Source organism: Berghia stephanieae, chromosome 2 (assembly GCF_034508935.2).
Source record: "Berghia stephanieae isolate SIO BIC M18660-M18661 chromosome 2, UCSD_Bste_1.3, whole genome shotgun sequence".
Classification (NCBI taxonomy): domain Eukaryota; kingdom Metazoa; phylum Mollusca; class Gastropoda; order Nudibranchia; family Aeolidiidae; genus Berghia; species Berghia stephanieae.
The window spans coordinates 51,883,960-51,906,459 of NC_088361.1; the positions used below are offsets into that span (position 1 = coordinate 51,883,960).

Below are 22,500 nucleotides of genomic sequence, written 5' to 3' on the forward strand. Positions count from 1 at the left end.
GACGATATTATGCTGCGTTAGACCTTAAAGTTATCTAAAGGGCCTTTGATTCATGAAGTACAGGGTTTTTGCTACACATATAGAAACATGAATGGACTATTATGTCACTTTTATTTTGAGAAAAAAAAAATTGGCACCTTTTGATCTTGGCTCAGATATGAAGGTAGATCGATTGATTTTGTCCGTAGGTAGATGGATGGATGTATGTATGAAGGAAAAGATGGATGAAATGATGAAAAGGTGAAAGATAAAGAGAAATATAGATATAGATTCATAGACAGATAGGTAGATAGATAGATAGATAGATAGAAAAGCGGACGATGGAGAGAGAGAGAGAGAGAGAGAGAGAGAGAGAGAGAGAGAGAGAGAGAGAGAGAGAGAGAGAGAGAGAGAGAGAGAGAGAGATGTAGTACAAGTACCATATACCTGTCCCAACAACGATCAGGCCCTGTGACTAAAACCCCCCCCCCCCCCCCCCCCCCCTCTCTCTCTCTCTCTCTGTCTCTCTCTGTGTGTTTCCTTATCTCTCTCCTTCTCTCTCTCCCTCTGTGTGAGTGTATGTGTGTGTTGTGTGAGTGTATGTGTGTGTTTCCTTCTCTCTCTCTCTCTCTCTCTCTCTCTCTCTCTCTCTCTCTCTCTCTCTCTCTCTCTCTCTCATTTATAAATTCCGGGAATCTATAACATCTAAAGATGGATGAAAAGAAGAATAATGAGGAAGAAGCGGAGAGGGAGGTGAAGTGGGAGTTTAAGATACAGAGAAAATAATAATGAAAAAAATATAGAGACATAAATAGATAGATAGATAGATAGATAGATAGATAGATAGATAGATAGATAGATAGATAGACAGATAGATACATAGATAGATAAATACATACATAGATAGATATATAGAGATGTACAGACATGCAAATTGATAGATAAATACAACCAAAGATAACATATTGCAAACCATCGTCTCTTGAGACGGAAGGATGCCTACTACTACAAACTATAAACATGAGAATCGTGATCCAATGCCAATACATCCAGTGTCTCTTGCACGCAAGGGAAAAATAAGAATAATAATTATTAATTATATATATTGTATTACACTGCTTGATTTGAACAGAACTAATTAAGAATTTATACAGGGATAGAAAATTCCAACTTTGCTCTTTATAATTTTTACATGAAACCGTACACACTACACACTGTGTTTGACTTCGGAGAATTACAGGAAACCGTCAGTGAAACTGCAACTGAAAACCCAGGCAATATTAGCTAAACTTTGATTGGCTGATATTATTGTCTATAAACAAAAATATGCACAGATACACAATCGGCCCCTTTCGGCTGGTTCCGTACAACATCGGCCCGCCATTTTGTTTTGTCGTTAGCGTTGTAAACAATAGCGAACCGACGCTTTGGGCAAAGGGAATAATGGCAAGTTTGACGTCATATAAAACGACCCAAGGAGCCCGTTATTGTTGCAGCATTAATTGCTCCAACAACAGCATCAAATCAAATGATCCCCGTACTAACCAGACAGTGAGATTTCACTCGTTCCCTAATCCTACAAGGGATAAAGAAAGGTAAGATAAAGTTGTGTTGTTTTCTAACGATTCTATTCCCCTCACTCTCTTACTTGTCAGTACCACCACACTACACTTACAATGACAATTAACAATTACACAATTTTAAAAACAAACCATCAAATGTGAGGCCTTCCGAAAGCTTCTACGTCCCCAGTATTCTTTTTTTTTTGGGAGGCTTTCCGAAAGCTCCTACATCTGCCCTAACCAACAAAAGGACAGTATCTCTCAAAAAATCATAAAATCACTTTTTTTACTAAATCGAATCTCTGGGACATAGGAAAACTTACAAAGTTGTCAGAATGATCATAACTCAAATATTTTTGAAATTAGAGGCAATTAAAAATTTGCTTGAAACAGTATCCTATTTCAACCCCATCGTTAACCAACAAAAGGACAGTATCTCCGACGGCCGTAGTCCGCCCCGTAAATATTGACGGTGTCCGTGAGCATGCGGTGGCGTCAACGATGGCGTGACGAAGATGCCGCCGTATGGCGAGCAATACCATGCGAAACTGTTGGTGACGATTTGATTGGTTGACGCATAAGTCGCCAACGCCAATGACGTCATCCGTAACATGACATAATAGAAGAGCACTGTAACTTTCTATCGCGTTGTTGTTTACATGAGAGAGAGAGAGAGAGAGAGAGAGAGAGAGAGAGAGAGAGAGAGAGAGAGAGAGAGAGAGAGAGAGAGACTGGAATACAGAGAGAGAGAAACAGAGAGAGAGAGAGAGAAACACACACACACACACACACACAGAGAGAGAGAGAGAGAGAGAGAGAGAGAGAGAGAGAGAGAGAGAGAGAGTCAGTAACAAACAGAGAGAGAGAGATGGATGCAGAGAGATATATTTTTAAAAATAAATAAATAAATAAGAGAGAGAGAGAGAAGAGAGAGAGAGGGAGCGAGTGAGTGAGAGAGAGAGAGAGAGAGAGAGAGAGAGAGAGAGAGAGAGAGAGAGAGAGAGAGAGAGAGAGAGCGTTTTAACGTGAATTCATTGGGAATGGGAGGGAGGGTGGGGTCTTTTGAGACAATAAACAATGTGAGTGAACCATTGTCTACTATATAAGAAGTCACTGGAGTGAACCCAAAGAAAAAGGGGAGGAGAGTTTAATAGCTGACAATTGACCACAAGGGGTTGTGATAACGAGTGGCAGGTCCTAAATAACTCGACGTTGCAGCTCAAACAAGAAGATTCAATTATATGATTTCATGTAAGTCAAATTCAGCCCAACCCGCTCCTCTTCAAGCTGTCATCTGACTCAAAATGGAAACAATGTAACACATGATTTGACCAGTCCCATTTTTAAAATTGCAATCTCATTGGTCAATATGTTTCCCATCATTGATTGACTTTGACTTCTTTTGAAACGAATGGCTTTCTAATACTATCCCTACCTATTCTTTGCTCCACCCCCTCCCTCCTTTTCCCCGTTTGTTTATCTACCTGTCTCGCTCGCTCTCTTTGTCTCCCTCGTGTTTCTTTCACACATACAACCACACACATAAACACACACACACACAGACACACGCACACACATATTTATATCTTTATTCTATTTAGCTCCCGCCCTCTACAATGCACAAGCTCTCTCTCTCTCTCTCTCTCTCTCTCTCTCTCTCTCTCTCTCTCTCTCTCTCTCTCTCTCTCTCTCTCTCTCTCTCTCTCTCTCTCTCTCTCTTTCTTTCTTTCTTCCCCCCCTCCCCACCCCCCGTTCGGGGCGGAGGGTCACATAATTAATAATAATAATAATAATAATAATAATAATAATAATAATAATAATAATAATAATAATAATAATAATAATAATAATAATAATAATAAATAAATAAATAAATTACCGTGTAAAATGTCAAAAATTAACTCCCTTAGTCTAACCGCATACTCTATATAGAATCAAACGAATGACCTTCACATCCGACAGCAGTAGTGACATACCACAACGCGTATGTTTGACCCAGCGACATCTAAGTTTGATCTCTCCGTTGGATGTTAAAAGTGGAAATTCCTGCTTTTAACAACTGTTTGGATTGCAGTTCTTATATCTTTGACTAAATTATGCGCCCGTGATTAAAGACTAAATTGCTGCAGACACTGAGTTCAAAATCAATCTAATCTATGACAAAAGTTGTAAATATTCACGTATTACTTTCCACCAGATCAACATTTCAAGCTAGCTATTTAGTGGCTGATTGGTGGGCAGAGGGGCTTTATAAACAAGTAATAAAAGATGAGAAAAAAAAAAACAGAAAGCAAAACCATTACAAAACTTTATACAGCTGGCAATAAAAAACTGATCCCCTTGCTTGTTGGTCGGATGCTCAACCAAACGTCTAACTTAAGTATACTTATTTTTAATTCATTTCAACTAATTTGTGTGTGTGTGTGTGTGTGTGTGTGTGTGTGTGTGTGTGTGTGTGTGCGTTTGTGTGTGTGTATGGGTGTCGGTGTGACTGTCTGTCCAGGCGTTTTTTGTTTAGTTGTTTTTTGGGGGTTTTTTTGTGTTTTTCTTTTTCATCGTCTTCATATCTCTCATTTTCCACACATCCTTCTATTTTTTGTCCAAACTTTTGGAGAAGGTAGTACTGACACAATTATCTCATCTTAAGAACAACAGTTGAGTCAGCCTACAAACAGCAACACAGTACTGAAACGGCGCTTCTTAAAATCTTTTGTTATATAATGCGGATGCTAACAATATCAATTTATTATGCCTTTAAGATCTTTCAGATGCCTTTGACACAATTAACCATTACATTTTGTTAAGAAGACTAGAAAATAAGTTCGGCGTAAAAGGAATTGCCCTTAAATGGATTACACCATATTTACAGGATCGATGGCAGACTGTCGTGGTGAATGGTATTCAGTCAGAACAAGTTTTACTAAACTTTGGAGTGCGTTCTTGGCCCTGTCCTTTTTTTCTGTATAAGCACCCCTTTCTCGTGTGATATCCAGATTCAATCTGAGTTATCATTTTAATGTTGGTGATACGCAAATTTATGATTCAGTACCCCTAAGTAATTTACAATTCTTAATACAACGAATTTCGAGCTGTTTTATGAGATTAAATCTTGAATGTACCATAACAAGTTAAAATTAAATGATAGTAAATGATAGTAAAACTGAGATTTTAATGTGTGGAAGGCAAATAATTCACCTATTACTCTCGGAAATAGCACAACAGAATTTTCAAATAAATCAAAAAACCTTAGCGTCATCATTGATAAACATATTTCCACAACAAGCTGCTACGTGAATAACACCATACAATCTATGTACATAGAAATGAATAAAATAAGCAAAATTCGTAATTTAATGTAGCAGAACTTTTAATTAATTCCCTTGTTTTATCTAAATTGTACTATTGTAACTCCCTGTGGGCGAAATTAGCTAAAGACAAAATATTTTTTTTGTTCATCTTATTAGCTCATAATTTGGGCACCTTTTTAAATTTAGTAAGAATGATGTCGCCTATTTCATTCAGTATAAATGTACCAACAGATTTCGTTCCATTTCATGCTTTTCGTTTCCTATGACAATGAAGATATTGATTTTAAAACAAAAAGGTATGTGTGTTGTACGTGTTGGGGGCGGGGGAAGGGGGACATTCCCTATTTTCCAGCTATTCTTAGGTTTAATTCACTATCACTCACTCACCCCAATATCGTTGTACAATGACAAAACCCTGATACACAATTAAAGTCTAATTTACAAGATAGCCAAAATCATCAATAAGCGTAAATTAAAGCTATTATGCTTAATAAAAATAGACTCATCTTGAAAAAGGAGTCAGGGTCTAAAAGATTGAGGAATAGTCTAATGTAGTAATATTATATCAGAGGCACGCCTACAAACTTGACGGAGATAATTTATTCATTCCCCTCACGCCAGGTCAACCGCACTTAGCCTTGCCTCTCACTCGTCCGTGATGGCGAGTGCTCGCCATCGCTGACGTAAAACGTTTGTCGATCGAGTTATTCGTATTTTGCTATATTCTTAACTGAGATACTGTTCTTTTGGTGAATACGGACGAGGCATTTTGCGTTGCGGTTAACCAGGGTGAACAGTATGTGAGACGGTCGTATAAGATACTGTCCTTTTGTTGGTTACAGGTAGAGTTGCTTGGCTTTAACCAAGAAAGAACAGTATCTCAAAATATTACGCAACATATTACGTCAATGAAATCGGCGACTAACAGAAAAACTCAATTTGTCATTAGCTATTATTTAATGTTAGAAGACTTCCACTATGTAATAAAATTAAAGAGTTATGAATGAAAAAACTAAATGTGTCGATTGCGGCAAAACTGGTTGGATCTGGGTCAGCCCAGATACTGTCCTTTTGTTGGTTAGGGCAGACATCCCCAGTATTCTTGTTTTTTAAAAATAATATAATGTTCTAGAGTAGGGGGTTTGGGAAGGGGAAACTTTTTTTAAAGTCTCCCCAATCCCAAACCCCCTACTATAGATAGACTATCTAGACGTCTAGAACATTATTTCGGAAGGCATCCCCCTTTAAAAAAAAATGTTCTAAGTAGGGGGTTTGGGAGGGGGGGGGGGGGGGGGGGGGTGGGACATTTTTTAAATAACGAAGTGACTATTCTCACCCCCGGGATGAGAATAAAAAATCGATCGAGCTCTCACCCTCGGGATGAGAATAGAGGTCCTCCCCACTTCTCGCTATCCGCTATTCTCACCCCTGTTAACCAACAGGTTGGGAGGGTAGGTAGCCAAGCCTATCCGCCACCCCTTCTCGCTATTCTCATCCCGTATTACTATTATAAGAAGAAGAAGATGAAACTTGGCAATCTTGTAGATTTTTCAATTCTAAGTCTACGTATTTCTATGGTCAAATATGCGTTATCTTGATAAATTTCTTGTATAGAAGGAAAAAAAAGTGACGTCACCCAGCTCTTTGTTATTGTTTTTAGCTGTCATTTTTATAATAAGGTCTCACCGAATTGTGTTAATCAACATTTAACATTACACAAGGTTTCGTGCCTTGATAACTTGATAACATGGGTGCAAGCAACTGTACCTCAAAAAGCCTGCAAGTCGACTTATGACCAGACATATAATCTGAAAAAGCCTGCAAGATTCATCTAGTCTTCATAATAGTAGTCCACAATTGTTGTATGTTTAATCCAAAGGTTGTAATGCAGTAATTTGTAAATTTTTTTGTCACAAGTTGCACAATTAAAAAAAAAAAATCAATCAAATCCAAATCGCAAAAAGCCGGCGACGTTTTTTTCGGTAATCCAATCGGCCGGCAGGCCGGCTGTAGCCGGCATTCTTGCACCCATGTGATATTATTATATCTGACTGGTAGATGTTATGAGTTTTTTTTTTAAACTACACGCATAGCATCAATATTTGAAAGATATGGTTGTTGATATTGGAAAAATTAACGACAGTGTGGTAAGAAAGAGAGAGGGGAGAGAAAGAAAGAGAGAGAGAGGGGGGGGGGGGGGGGGAGGAGGAGGAGAGAGACGAAATAGAAAGTGGAGGAGAAAGAGAAGAAGAAAATACCAGCAAATTAAAATGGAGAAAGAGAGGGGAGAGGGCGAGAAAGATATGAAATATTGAGTGGACGAGAGAAAGGAAATACAAACAATATAAAAGATGTAGAGAAATGGAGTTTGGGTTAGGGGGAGGGAGAGAGCGAGAAAATATAAACAAGTAAAATACCTAACGTAGGGAGAAATTGAGACAGCTAAGTCAACACAAAATAATAATATGCCCATAAAAGGAAAAGTCCAATTCTTTAGAAATTGGGCGAATCCGTTTCGCTTAAAAAGAGAGAGAGAGAGAGAGAGAGAGAGAGAGAGAGAGAGAGAGAGAGAGAGAGAGAGAGAGAGAGAGAGAGAGAGAGAGAGAGAGAGAGAGAGAGAGTCCCGTAGACAGATTTCCAACAATGATTCCCATATCTCAAGCCAGCCAGTCTACATTTTAAATGCACGACATACATGTTCACCCTCCTTATGTCCAGTACCAGGAGAGATTTGATGATCAGGTGAGAGTAGTGAGGAAGGGGGGGGGGGGGTGGGGGTGGGGGTGCTAAGCTGACCCTACACAGGGATGAGAATTAGCCACTCCCACGCCTCGTTCTGAAAAAAGTCCGCGAAATTAAAGGGGAGGCAAGAGAAAATCAGCTGATCGTTAAAATAGTAACAGAAAAGTGGAGGTGCTCGGCAATGAATGCAAGAAAGACATTTAAAACGCCGTAAAAATGTTTAAAAATCACTTAATGTTATAATTACCATCCATAACAACCTGTCAAATTCACACATGTAAGATGTCAAGCCAAAATTAATAATAAAATAATAAAGAACACGATTGACCGGTGGTCCGTTGACTACACATGCATACGAGTACCAGAAATATTTTGTAAACAATGTAACACAATATAATGTGTAAGTTTCAAAGCAAATGCAACCACAAATAACATCAAAGAACAATGTGGGACTACTGTTTTAATTTCATAAAACCAAACGTATATTTTCTGCCCCGATATTGAACGTGTAGTTAGTATGTATCGTACAAACAACATTCGTTTAGACAGGTAGTCGGGATTCTAGCGCCAGTTTTATTTGGGCAACCATGATTGGGATTTCACTCAATGCACTTATTATTATTTATTATTATTATTATTATTATTATTATTATTATTATTATTATTATTATTATTATTATTATTATTATTATTATTATTATTATTATTATTATATAATAATAATAATAATAATAATAATAATAATAATAATAATAATAATAATAATAATAATAATAATAATAATAATAATAATAATAATAATAATAAGCAGTTAAAAGGATATAGTCTTTGGTGTATAAGTGCATATGTACAATATTTCTTATAATAAATGCTTCAAAACAAAACAAAACTAAAAAAAATAAATAAAGAATAAATGAATAAAAATATCTATTTGGGCATTTACTTACATTAATAGTCTTGAAAATCACAATCACAATCCATGAAAATTAAATATCCCAAAATCCGAAGAAGACATGAATTTAATCCAAAATCCAACACAGGAATGTATTTTAATAGGAGACAGATATCCTATTAAAACCATAGCATTACTCGCAAACAACAATACCCCACTCTGCGTTTAACGGGCTTGTGGCCGTCACATTGTAAATTGTGGCCGCATTAGGGTAATCGGTGTCCTAAAGACTGACATACAATCAATGAGAACTATAAAAAATCCATTCTAGAATTCAACTACAAACTGAAAAGCATGATAAATATCACTCTCTCAAATAATTTCCTTTGCTCAGGTTCACTCACACTCTCCTTTATTGCAAAACATTGATAAGTGAGATAAAGTTTGTATTTCAATTATAAACTTAATCACATAACCTAAATGATGGAGAATAAAAACAGCTAATTATAAAAAAAATTCACAGATCAAGTTATCTATATGAACTCCGCATATTTAGCTTAATTACTCATTGACCATATATTTTTTTAAATTGCATTGTTTCATTTAAACAAGACCATGACGCTTATGCCTGACTTTTCGAATCGAATTAATCTCTATCTTATCCGTTTATTTGCAAATTTTCTGCACTTTATAAATAAGACCATAACGCTTATGTCTGGACCGGTTGTTCGCAAATTCTGCCTTTGTGTTCCACTGTTCGATTAGAATTAATCTCTATTTTTTCCGTTTATTTGCAAAGTCTCTGCACTTTATAAATAAGACCATAGCGCTTATGTCTGGACCGGGCATTCGCAAATTCTGCTTTTGTGTTCCACTTTTCGAATCGAATTAATCTCTATTTTATCCGTCTATTTGCAAAGATTCTGCACTTTATAAATAAGACCATAACGCTTATGTCTGGACCGGGCATTCGCAAATTCTGCTTTTGTGTTCCACTTTTCGAATCGAATTAATCTCTATTTTATCCGTCTATTTGCAAAGATTCTGTACTTTATAAATAGGACTATGACGCTTATGTCTGGACTGGGTATTCGCAAATTTTCCTTTTGTGTTCCACTTTTCGAATCGAAATAACATCTAGTCTATCCGTTTATTTGCAAAGTTTCTGCACTTTATAAATAAGACCATAACGCTTATGTCTGGACCGGGCATTCGCAAATTCTGCTTTTGTGTTCCACTTTTCGAATCGAATGAATCTCTATCTTATCCGTTTATTTGCAAAGTTTCTGCACTTTATAAATAAGACCATAACGCTTATGTCTGGACCGGGCATTCGCAAATTCTGCTTTTGTGTTCGACTTTTCGAATCAAATGAATCTCTATCTTATCCGTTTATTTGCAAAGTTTCTGCACTTTATAAATAAGACCATAACGCTTATGTCTGGACCGGGCATTCGCAATTTCTGCTTTTGTGTTCCACTTTTCGAATCGAATGAATCTCTATCTTGTCCGTTTAATTTCAAAGTTTCTAGATTTTATAAATAAGACCATAACACTTATGTCTGGACCGGGTATTCGCAAATTCTCCTTTTGTGTTCCACTTTTCGAATCGAATTAATATCTAGTCTATCGGTTTATTTGCAAAGTTTCTGCATTTTATAAATAATAATAATTGTTCAAAATTTTACCTTACATCCGATATTACAAGTACAAGTGAGCCAGGTGAAGAAGATTGTCAAACAGTGTGACAGATGAAATAGGAAGAGAGAGAGAGGGAGGGAGAAAGAGAGAGAGAGAGAGAGAGAGAGAGGAGAGAGAGAGAGAGAGAGAGAGAGAGAGAGGGAGAGAGAGAGAGAGAGAGGAGAGTGAGAGAGAGAGAGAGAGAGTAGAGAGAGAGAGAGAGAGAGAGAGAGGGGAGAGAGAGAGGAGAGAGAGAGAGAGAGAGAGGAGAGAGAGGGTAAGAGAGAGAGAGATATTCGTTTTTTGTTCAAAATCTCTCTCTCTCTCTCTCTCTCATTGCACAAGGTTGTGCTATTTACTACTATTTATCAAGAACAGTCAAGCTGGCAACCCAGTTTCTGTATAAACTAAGCAAGATGGCAACAGGGACCTCGCTCCTTATCCAATGCCGAAGCTTTAGTTTGAGTCAAACGGTTTTGTTAAAAAAAACCCACCCAAAATAAGTTCGTGTCGTAAGTGATGGAAGTTGAAGTCGGCTTATTATAAAATCGTTTTTATGGTCTGTTTGGATTACCCTTTTTAAATAGAAAAAGTGAATATAACATAAACTTGAAGAATAGGCAAGCTAAATGAAATTTAAATTGACTGATTAAATGAGTACGCGAGGCTGAGTTGCGAACGACTACTGGGTTCCGACATTCCGATCCCAGTGTCATTCATGTTCACCGTACCGTGTTACTGTCTACACACTACACTGCATTGTTAGTGACTGGTCATGTCTTTTTTGTTTGTATGTTTTACGCAAGCTTAATAAAAATTAAATTGACCGATTAAATGAATACGTGAGGCAGAGTTAAGAACGACTCATGGGTTCCGACATTCCGATCCCAGTGTCAGTCATGTTCACCGTACTGTTTTACTGTCTACACACTACACGACATTGTTAGTGACTGGTCATGCCTGTTTTGTTTGTATGTTTCTTTTAATATGGGTCAATTTACAAAGAATAATAATAGAAATGTTCAAAACAAAAACTAGATTCACTATTACGTGCCTGTAATGAAGTGCTTTCCACAAACCGTGAGCGAGAATGATGGTGGAGGTAATGGCAACCATGTGGGTTTGTTATTGTTTCCTACCTCCGTCAACCCGCGCATCCAGTTGCGCACCCACGCTGATTTTAACCAATAGAGAGATGGGACGGCGGCTAGGCGAGGCTACTCTCCCTACCTGTTGGTTAACAGGGATGAGAATAGCGAGAAGGGGCGGGGCTGCATGTTCACCCTCCTTACGTCCAGTACCACTAAAAGTAGTCACGAGAGAGATGATGATGATCAGGTGAGAGTAGTGAGGAAGGGGGGGGGGGGGGGGTGTTAAGCTGACCCTACACAGGGATGAGAATAGCGAGAAGGGATGGCGGCTAGGCTAGGCTACCCTCCCTACCTGTTGGTTAACAGGGGTGAGAATAGCGAGAGGGGACAGCGGCTAGGCTAGGCTACCCTCCCTACCTGTTGGTTACAGGGGTGAGAATAGCAAGAAGGGGCAACTACCTCTATTCTCATCCCGGGGGTGAGAGCTCGATCGCTTTTCTATGTTCATCCCGGGGGTGAGAATAGAGGCAGCCTTTTTATAATGTTCTAGATAGTAGTAGGGGGTTTGGGAGGGGGAAAACTTTTTTTTATAATGTTCTAGTTTTTTTTTTTTTTAAAGAAGGTTCTCCCCTCCCAAACTCCCCAACGAGACCATTATATATATATATATATAAAAAAAAGAATACTGGGGATGTAGGAGCTTTCGGAAGGGTTCCCCATCGGTGCTTGCTCCTTTATTTCTTTATTTGATATTTTAGAAGTATTTCTCTCATCATCATCATCCTCTTCTTCTTCAATCCGTTATATTATTATTATGATTATTATTATTATATGATTATTATTATTATTATTATTATTATTATTATTATTATTATTATTATTATTATTATTATTATTATTATTATTATTATTGTTATTATTATTATTATTAATTATTATTATGTCATTTCTTAGAATACTTATCTTTTCATTTTTGGCTTTTGTGATGATACACCTTGACTTCATTACTTTATTTTGTGTTTGTCATTTGAAGAAGATATAAAAATCAAAGTTCAAATGTTTTTCGGACTGGGTCATATAATATTTATTTATAAAATATAAATGAGATGTAATTTCTTTATGTGAAGATGCTTCACTATTTTCTTGTACCTAATGTTTATTTTTATTGTTTTATATCATACAGATGTTCCAAATGGATTATCAATCTCCGTCGGGCTGATCTGAATTTGAAGAATGTAAAGTCTAAATTTGTATGCTCAATTCACTTCGAACCAAAAGCTTACAATGATCCAAATGACATTAACTCCTCTCAACTTCTTCCAACAGCAATACCAACAGTAATCAACTGCAACATTCCCCCAAAATCACCTTACTTTTCAACGAGACTGCCATGTAAGGCCACAGTTGATATCCAACCTTGCTCAGAGTCCGTGTCTGACGGAGAGTCATCCACAAGCTGTGATGTCAACCTGTCAACCAATCCCTCTCATGTCAACCAATCCCTCTTATCTGGATCAGATTTCAGAGCTTAAGAAGGCTCTTGAAACATCACGAAATGCCTTAAAACATTGTAAAATGGAAAAGAAAATCCTAAATAAGCAGGTAAAACGTCTACAAGCAGCACGAAAGAAACATGTCGTTACCCGCCAACAATTCCATGCCAAGTTGAAAGCTGCACAAAAGTTAAAGTTTGAAGACTTCATGAATGGTCTACCTCTACTTCCTTCGCTTTGGTGAATGTTTTGTGCCAAGGTTCTAAAAAAATTAATTGGTATAAACATTCCAAGGTTATGGAGTTGTGTTTATCCATATTTTCTAGAAGCTCCTCTGCTTATTCTGTACTTCGTTCTTCAGGTTTGGCCTTGCCTCATCCAAATACTCTTAGAAGTCGTTTTCGTTCAATTTTATCGAATGGAGTTGGTCTCTGCCCTTCACTTTTAGAAATGGTCAGATTAAGAGTATTGACTTTAAAAGAGCAAGAAAAACATGTTAGTCTTTCTCTGGACGGAATGACAGTAAAAAAGTAATTAACTTATAAAAAAGAATGTGATAGTTTTCTCGGATATGAGGACTATGGAGCATTTGGATGCAGCAATTCAATCGCTGATCAAGGGGTGGTGTTGATGATAAGAGGCTTGACACTCCGATGGAAGAAAGTAATCGGCTATTTCTTGATACAACATAACATCGGAGTGTCAGTCTTAAAATCCATAATTTACAATGCAACTCAAGCTTTGACAGACTTGGGACTCTCTGTTGATGCTTTAACTATGGAACAGGAGGCCTCACAGTGGAATCTTAATAAGGACATGGGAGTTTCTCCTGGGAAGCCATATTTTTCATTGAATGAGAATTTGAAATGTCATGTCGTACCGGACCCACCCCATCTCATCAAAAACTTGAGGAACAATTTCATGACCAAGGATGTTGCATTTATGGTCAATGGGGAATATCAAATTGCTCAGTTTAAACATAGAGAAATGTTGTACAATTTAGATCGTATGAATGCCATTCAAGTTGTGCCTCGCCTGAAAGATTACCATTTTTCTTTGCCCCGAGGAAAGAAAATGAAAGTAATTTTAGGGTGTCAAATTTTCTCGCATTCAGTAGCTTCTGCCCATAGGTTGTACAGTCAGAAAGACATGTTGCCATCAGATGCACTTGAAACTGCTGATTTTGTAGACAGTGTTAACTCTATGTGGGATTTTGTTGATTCACATTCTGTTGATGCACCCCCTGGTAAAAAAGCTGTAATTGCAAACCGTTTTAATGAAAACGTGGAGCTTTTTGACTTTTAATATTTATTTGTTTCATCATTTAAATTTTTAAAGAAAGGTAAAGATATCAAACTTCCCTGCCATTATGGCTGGCTTCTTGCTATTAAAAGTTTCAAGTCCTTGTGCATTGAATTAATTCAGGAATAAAATGTTTTTTCTTTTTTCTGTTTAAGAAAATGTAACCAAGATCATGTTGAGAATTTGCATTCTCAGATCAGAGGATATAATGATTTTAATGACCACCCTTCTGTTGAAGCTTATGTCAACGCTTTACGGTGCCTTGCTTGTAGCTCAAGTACAACAGAATTATTAGATAAAACCATTTCTGCAGGTGCTAATGGTTTACCAGACCAAGAAGGTGCTTATGCCCTTTAATTGAGGTTCAGTCCTCTCAGTTAAGGCAGGCAAATGTAGTTGAAGGAGATGTAATTGACTTAGACATAGATTTGACCATCACAGATTTAACAAATATTGAGTCAGAAGTAGTTGATTACATTGCTGGTTGTAAGATAACAAATATTAATTACCATAAATTATTTGGAATCTGCAAAGATTGTCTTAATATTTCAGTAGTGAGCACTAACCCTGAACAACATTGTCTCTTACATCTTTGAAAGAATACAAGCCTGGAGCTTTAATTCATGCCACTCATGCTGTTAAGTCACTATGTCATAAATTTGAACATTTTTTTCAAATAATAACCAAAAATGGGTTACCGCGTCCTCATCCAAGAACTTACATTTTGCAAGTTTTCAAAGAAAATTGTGATTATCACAGTTTTGAATTAAATTGTATTAATGGCCACAGAGTAAACTTGATTACTGCTATTGTTTCAATTTATTGTAATATCAGAATATTCCATGCTGTCAAAATGATAAACCAAAATCTGTCTGAAGGTAAAAGGGGCTCAGAACTCAACAAAGATAAAAAGTTGAATATGTAAAACTAAAACAACGTTGTTTCTGAAAGTGCAAACTATCTTTACACCACATACCTATTCCTATTCTTTTGATTTTAGACTAAAAAATAGCTTATTTTTATAAATTTAAGTTGTATTGTAATACAATATATTACATGTGTGTAATGATTAGAAATTTTTAATGTGTCAATATAATGTCTGCATTGGAATTGACAAAATGAAATTATTAGATATAGATATTGATATATGTGCTGATTATATGTGCCGATTTGAAATTGTTAATCTTTCAATATAATGTTTGCATTGCAATTGACAAAATGAAATTATTAGATATTATTGATATGTGCTGATAAGAAAATTTTACACTTTTGCTATTATGTTTTTTTTTTTGGTTGAGGTGGGGGGGGGGGGGGGGGGGGGGGGGGTATTTTTTCTTAACTGGAAATGATTCCATAACATTTGGTATTAAATTTTATAAATTGTGAATGTGAGGATTTTTGAGAGAAAGAGAGAGAGTAATCAAATATATGTTTTTAATGGATCATGTATCATGTGGTATATTAACGTGAAGTATACTCTGAATTTTTTAAATGTTTCAATATAATGTTTGCATTGGAATAGACAAAATGAAATTATTAGATATTATATGTGCTGATTTGAAATTTTAATGTTTCAATATAATGTTTGCATTGCAATTGACAAAATGAAATTAGATATTATATGTGCTGGTTTGAAATTTTAATGTTTCAATATAATGTTTGTATTGCAATTGACAAAATGAAATTATTAGATATTATTGATATTGATATGTGCTGATTTGAAATGTTTAATATTTCAATATAATATTTGCATTGGAATTGACAAAATGAAATTATTAGATATTATTGATACTTATATGTGCTGATTTGAAATTTTTCACATTGTTTTATGGATGTTTTTTTATTTATTAAATAAAAATAATTTTTGTATATTTTTTTTTTACCGGCAATGTTTTCAATACTTTTAGTATTAAATTTTATAAATTGTGATTGTGAGGATTTTTGAGAGAGAGAGAGAGAGGATTTCAACCCCAATGTGCACGGTTTTAGCCTAATTTTCCCTAATTGGTCAGAATCAGCGTGGGTGCGCAACCGGATGCGCGGGTTGACGGAGGTAGGAAACAATAACAAACCCACATGGTTGCCATTACCTCCACCATCATTCTCGCTCACGGTTTGTGGAAAGCACTTCATTACAGGCACGTAATAGTGAATCTAGTTTTTGTTTTGAACATTTCTATTATTATTCTTTGTAAATTGACCCATATTAAAAGAAACATACAAACAAAACAGGCATGACCAGTCACTAACAATGCCGTGTAGTGTGTAGACAGTAACACAGTACGGTGAACATGACTGACACTGGGATCGGAATGTCGGAACCCATGAGTCGTTCGCAACTCTGCCTCACGTATTCATTTAATCAGTCAATTTAATTTTTATTAAGCTTGCGTAAAACATACAAACAAAAAAGACATGACCAGTCACTAACAATGCAGTGTAGTGTGTAGACAGTAACACGGTACGGTGAACATGAATGACACTGGGATCGGAATGTCGGAACCCAGTAGTCGTTCGCAACTCAGCCTCGCGTACTCATTTAATCAGTCAATTTAAATTTCATTTAGCTTGCCTATTCTTCAAGTTTATGATATATTCACTTTTTCTATTTAAAAAGGGTAATCCAAACAGACCATAAAAACGATTTTATAATAAGCCGACTTCAACTTCCATCACTTACGACACGAACTTATTTTGGGTGTTTTTTTTTAACAAAACCGTTTGACTCAAACTAAAGCTTCGGCATTGGATAAGGAGCGAGGTCCCTGTTGCCATCTTGCTTAGTTTATACAGAGACTGGGTTGCCAGCTTGGCTGTTCTTGATAAATAGTAGTAAATAGCACAACCTTGTGCAATGAGAGATAGAGAGATTTTGAACAAAAAACGAATATCTCTCTCTCTCTCTTACTCTCTCTCTCTCTCTCTCTCTCTCTCTCTCTCTCTCTCTCTCTCTCTCTCTCCCTCCCCCTCTCTCTCTCTTCCTATTTCATCTGTCACACTGTTTGACAATCTTCTTCACCTGGCTCACTTGTACTTGTAATATCGGGTGTAAGGTAAAATTTTGAACAATTATTATTATTTATAAAATGCAGAAACTTTGCAAATAAACCGATAGACTAGATATTAATTCGATTCGAAAAGTGGAACACAAAAGGAGAATTTGCGAATACCCGGTCCAGACATAAGCGTCATGGTCTTATTTATAAAGTGCAGAATCTTTGCAAATAAACGGATAAAATAGAGATTAATTCGATTCGAAAAGTGGAACACAAAAGCAGAATTTGCGAATGCCCGGTCCAGACATAAGCGCTATGGTCTTATTTATAAAGTGCAGAAACTTTGCAAATAAACGGAAAAAAACAGATTAATTCTAATCGAACAGTGGAACACAAAGGCAGAATTTGCGAACAACCCGTCCAGACATAAGCGTTATGGTCTTATTTATAAAATCTAGAAACTTTGCAAATAAATGGATAAAATAGAGATTAATTCGATTCGAAAAGTGGAACTCAGTGGAACACAAAAGCAGAATTTGCGAATGCCTGGTCCAGACATAAGCGTTATGGTCTTATTAATAAAATGCAGAAACTTTGCAAATAAACGGATAGACTAGATATTAATTCGATTCGAAAATTGGAACACAAAAGCAGAATTTGCGAATGCCTGGTCCAGACATAAGCGCTATGGTCTTATTTATAAAGTGCAGAAACTTTGCAAATAAACGGAAAAAATAGAGATTAATTCTAATCGAACAGTGGAACACAAAGGCAGAATTTGCGAACAACCGGTCCAGACATAAGCGTTATGGTCTTATTTATAAAGTGCCGAAAATTTGCAAATAAACGGATAAGATAGAGATTAATTCGATTCGAAAGGTGGAACACAAAAGCAGAATTTGTGAATACCCGGTCCAGGCATAAGCGTCATGATCTTGTTTAAATGAAACAATGCCATTAAAAAAATATATTGGTCAATGAGTAATTAAGCTAAATATGCGGAGTTCAATTAGATAACTTGATCTGTGAATTTTTTTTTTATAATTAGCTGTTTTTATTCTCCATCATTTAGGTTATGTGATTAAGTTTATAATTGAAATACAAACTTTATCTCACTTATCAATGTTTTGCAATAAAGGAGAGTGTGAGTGAACCTGAGCAAAGGAAATTATTTGAGAGAGTGATATTTATCATGTTTTTCAGTTTGTAGTTGAATTCTAGAATGGATTCTTTATAGTTCTCATTGATTGTATGTCAGTATGTCAGTCTTTAGGACACCGATTACCCTAATGCGGCCACAATTTACAATGTGACGGCCACAAGCCCGTTAAACGCAGAGTGGGGTATTGTTGTTTGCAAGTAATGCTATGGTTTTAATAGGATATCTGTCTCCTATTAAAATACATTCCTGTGTTGGATTTTGGATTAAATTCATGTCTTCTTCGGATTTTGGGATATTTAATTTTCATGGATTGTGATTGTGATTTTCAAGACTATTAATGTAAGTAAATGCCCAAATAGATATTTTTATTCATTTATTCTTTATTTATTTTTTTTAGTTTTGTTTTGTTTTGAAGCATTTATTATAAGAAATATTGTACATATGCACTTATACACCAAAGACTATATCCTTTCAACTGCTTATTATTATTATTATTATTATTATTATTATTATTATTATTATTATTATTATTATTATTATTATTATTATTATTATTATTATTATTATTATTATTATTATTATATATAATAATGATAATAATTAATAATAAGTGCATTGAGTGAAATCCCAATCATGGTTGCCCAAATAAAACTGGCGCTAGAATCCCGACTACCTGTCTAAACGAATGTTGTTTGTACGATACATACTAACTACACGTTCAATATCAGAAAATATACGTTTGGTTTTATGAAATTAAAACAGTAGTCCCGCATTGTTCTTTGATGTTATTTGTGGTTGCATTTGCTTTGAAACTTACACATTATATTGTGTTACATTGTTTACAAAATATTTCTGGTACTCGTATGCATGTGTAGTCAACGGACCACCGGTCAATCGTGTTCTTTATTATTTTATTATTAATTTTGGCTTGGCATCTTACATATGTGAATTTGACAGGTTGTTATGGATGGTAATTATAACATTAAGTGATTTTTAAACATTTTTACGGCGTTTTAAATGTCTTTCTTGCATTCATTGCCGAGCACCTCCACTTTTCTGTTACTATTTTAACGATCAGCTGATTTTCTCTTGCCTCCCCTTTAATTTCGCGGACTTTTTTCAGAACGAGGCGTGGGAGTGGCTAATACAATGAATATGAAGAAAATATATATTTTTACGCAGTTATTTCCCTTGTTTAATATAGCTGTAATAGGTAAAATCTGAGGCCTTAAACCGATACGTTATGATTGATTGCCAGAGTGGTTCTATATCAGATGTTTTTTCTATGGGTCTTAGCAACCTGTATGCAAACTTTTATGCTTTCAACCCGAATTTGCACGGTTTTAGCCTAATTCCCCCTACTAAAGTGATTGCGTTGTATGAACGGCGGGTTGAACCATATTATGTTCCTTTTTCTGTTTTGTTTTGGTGTTGTGGTGTGCATTACATTTTTGTATTTCAGTGCTGAGGTGTGTCCGCTGTGTTTGAGTGCCATTTCGTAGTATTGTTTTGTTTCGTTGAATATGTTTTCATTTATATATATATATATATATATATATATATATATATATATATATATATATATATATATATATATATATATATATATATATATATATATATATCCTTTCTTAAAAAAATATAGCATTGTGGAGAATATTGTGCTTATTTGAGTCAATAAAAAAATTGATACGGCGCACAACTCTACTGAAAGATTTGAAAATTAGAAATGTATTTTTTAGAGATAGATAAACAGATAACTTGATTTCCTTTTATAATTTAAAGTCAGTTTGAAAGTTCATTGAGTCAAACAGATATCATAAAATATGTACCAACAACGACACTTGACTCCCGAAATCAACTAATTTTGACACTGTAAAAAGTTGTCAATTTGCGTCATCTATTTATGTCATCAAGTATTATTATTACTTCCGTTGTGTTGTGTGGGTGTTGGCATTTTTCAGCAAATCGTGGCATTCATAGTGATATTATTCACTTGATCACATGAAGGTATTTCAGTCGCTATTTTGATTCTTTTTTTACTATTAGGGTTAGCTCGAGATCGAGGATATTTCTTTTTCTATTTAGGTTAGTCATAAGTCTTAGTAAAGGTGCTAGGATGTTTGTTTTTCCATAAGTTAAGCAAAGGGGAGACATTCCGAAAGCTCCTACATCCCCAGTATTCTTTAAATTTGTATTTTCACCGTTGATATTTTGTCAGGCATTTATTTATTCAATTTGTCATTATATCTAGAAGTATTTTAAAAACTCTAGAACAAACCTTGATAGATTTGTGAAAGTTTAAAATTTCTTAATTTGACCATTGTTTTGATTTTTTCAGCTGCAATTTTGATTTGTTAAATATTGAAAGGTAGTGCAAAGCAGTCCGAGAGTTGTTTTTTTTTCTTTCTATTAGGGTTAGCTCGAGAGGTTAGTCATAAGTCTTATTAAAGGTGCTAGGAAGTTTGTTTTTCCATAAGTTAAGTAAAGGGGAGACATTCCGAAAGCTCTTACATCCCCAGTATTCTTTAAATTTGTATTTTCACCTTTGATCTTTTGTCAGGCGTTTATTTATTCAATTTGTCATGATTTTTTTTTCCTATTAGGGTTAGTCATAAGTATTATTAAAGTGCTAGGGTGTTTGTTTTTCCTATTGGGGTTAATTAAAGGTACTAGGTTTAATTTTTTCTTGGGGTTAGTTGAGGGAATATATTATTAAATATATTATTGGGCCACACAGAAAAATCAACCGAAGATATACCAAATTACACAGACAACGTTGTTTACCAATCTGCCCTCATTAAATGATGGTGAGTACAGTATCGAATGAAAATAGTTCTTTCCCCGCGAAATTGCGGGCTTTTTACTAGTATATATATATATATATATATATATATATATATATATATATATATATATATATATATATATATATATTATATATATATATATATATATTAATATATAAAGATTTTTATCTTACTCTCGGGACTTTGTGGAACACTTCACTAATTTTGATTTCCGCCATCAAGACGCCGGAGCTTCCTTTGTCACCTTTGCCAGTTCAATTACTGTCAAGAATTTATCAAGTCTGAGCCCGTCGGAGGAATAAGTACAACCACTCTCAACTGGAAGTGGAACCCCACAAGTCTACCCGCCATATGTAATATTATCATCTCATCAAGATCGCATAAGATACGTAATATCATTATATTTCCATTTGTAACTGTGATCTCCATTTATTTATCAGAAGACTCATTTAATTAAATTTCATCTTACTATTCATATCATCTTAATCAATTCTTCATTTGTTCTTTATTTTAATCAGTGACCAGTAAATTCTGTGGGCCTTATTCTTCACATCTTTATTTTATGCATGTGGTCGAGTTAACTGCTTGAGCACTCATTTAGACCATGACAACACCGATGGGAATTATGATACTGATTTTTTATTTCGCAAAATGAAATTATCGAAAAGTTGTTATTACTTAATGTAACAAAAAGCATTAGTCCGGATGGTCTCCATCCTCGTTCATTCAAGGAGATTGCTTCACAAATAAGCCGTCCTCCTTTTTATTATATTTAACAAAAATCTGTCAGAGGGTGAAATTCAAGAAGACTGGAAAATAGTCGATGTGATTGCCATTTACAAAAAAAGAAATAGAAACGAACCTGGAAATTACAGACCTATTAGTTTAACGTGTATTTTATGTAAAGTTATGGAATCCATTCTTAAAGATAGAATCATGATTTTTGTAGAAAATCACAAAATCTTAAGTAATTGTCAACACGGATTTAGAGAGAAACGCGCTTTTGTAATCTGTTATTGGTTATCACCTGTCGTGGAAGATTTTACCAGCATGGCTGATTATGATAAATCTATTGATATTACATATTTTGATTTCAATAAAGCCTTTAACTCTGTTCCTCATGAGAGGCTATTCAAAAAAATAAAATCATATGGTATAACTGGGCCGGTATATATGATTGGATAAATGTTTTCTGTTCAATACAAAGCAGAGGATAGTTGTAAATGGCGAAATGTCAAGTTTTAAATGTGTGACCAGTGGAGTACCCCAGGGAAGTGTCTTGGGTCCAATACTTTTTATTATACATATTATGTGACCCTCCGCCTCGAAACGGTATTAAGTCGGATTTTTCAATTTTGGGTTTTTGGTACCCAATCACAGCTTATTTTATGCTTTAAAATTTGATACCAAATTTATATAATTCTGATTATTTATTGTCGAGATATGACCGTTTGATGTAGGGAGAGTGTGAAAAGTTTTAAGA

The 22,500-nt window shown here is 35.2% G+C and overlaps 1 protein-coding gene across 10 annotated transcripts in view; it reads right to left on the minus strand.

Annotated features, from left to right (window-relative positions):
• The window catches only part of LOC144965135 (ferroportin-like), a 112,287-nt gene that overhangs the window by 68,114 nt on the left and 21,673 nt on the right, over window positions 1-22,500 (minus strand). For 2 of the 10 annotated variants that reach the window (XM_078900110.1, XM_078900105.1), the window contains exon 1: window positions 1,094-1,110. The exons of 3 other annotated variants lie outside the window; for them this stretch is intronic. The gene's annotated coding sequence lies outside the window, so the exon portion shown is untranslated. Of the gene's footprint in view, window positions 1-952; window positions 1,221-1,864; window positions 1,890-22,500 lie in introns of those variants that run through there. 5 more of the 10 variants (XM_078900113.1, XM_078900112.1, XM_078900106.1 and 2 more) reach the window with 5 other exon arrangements.